Genomic DNA, 554 nt, shown 5'->3' with positions numbered 1-554 from the left:
AATCTATGCCAATCTAACATTAATCCAGTTTTATTTTTCCTGCTTGGCCACTGTTCACTGTTAGCCAGAATCAGACACATACAAAGATAAAGACTGTACAACAGGCTTTAATCCACAAAGACTTCCATGGAGCCAGGCTGGCTTTGGCTGCAGCAACTCTGAGTGAGGCCTCGGGAGGCCGGCGTAGGCTAATATCCCGGAGGGTGATTGATACGTGACCAGGTGGGGCTTGATCCATTCATGCTGACTGATTGACAGCCGGCCAGGTGTTGTCCTGTCCCTTTACACTCCTGCAGGTATAGAGGTTTCCCCCAGCAGTAGGCCGGTGGTGTACCATCAAATTCTACCACTCACTTACGTACTACGTATTGTTGTCGACCCTTAATCAATTGGCCCACGTATCTTTGGGTTCTGAGAGGAATCCACAGAACATGAAGAGATCCCAAACAATGATAGGGGAATATGTACATTCCTCAGAAGCAGTTCCTGAGGCCGTGATTGAACACAGGTCACTGATGAAGCAGGCACACTCTTAGGGGTCTTCAGCACTGTCC

The sequence above is a fragment of the Narcine bancroftii genome, chromosome 3 (assembly GCF_036971445.1).
Source record: "Narcine bancroftii isolate sNarBan1 chromosome 3, sNarBan1.hap1, whole genome shotgun sequence".
Lineage (NCBI taxonomy): Eukaryota > Metazoa > Chordata > Chondrichthyes > Torpediniformes > Narcinidae > Narcine > Narcine bancroftii.
This window is presented reverse-complemented; position numbering follows the sequence as displayed.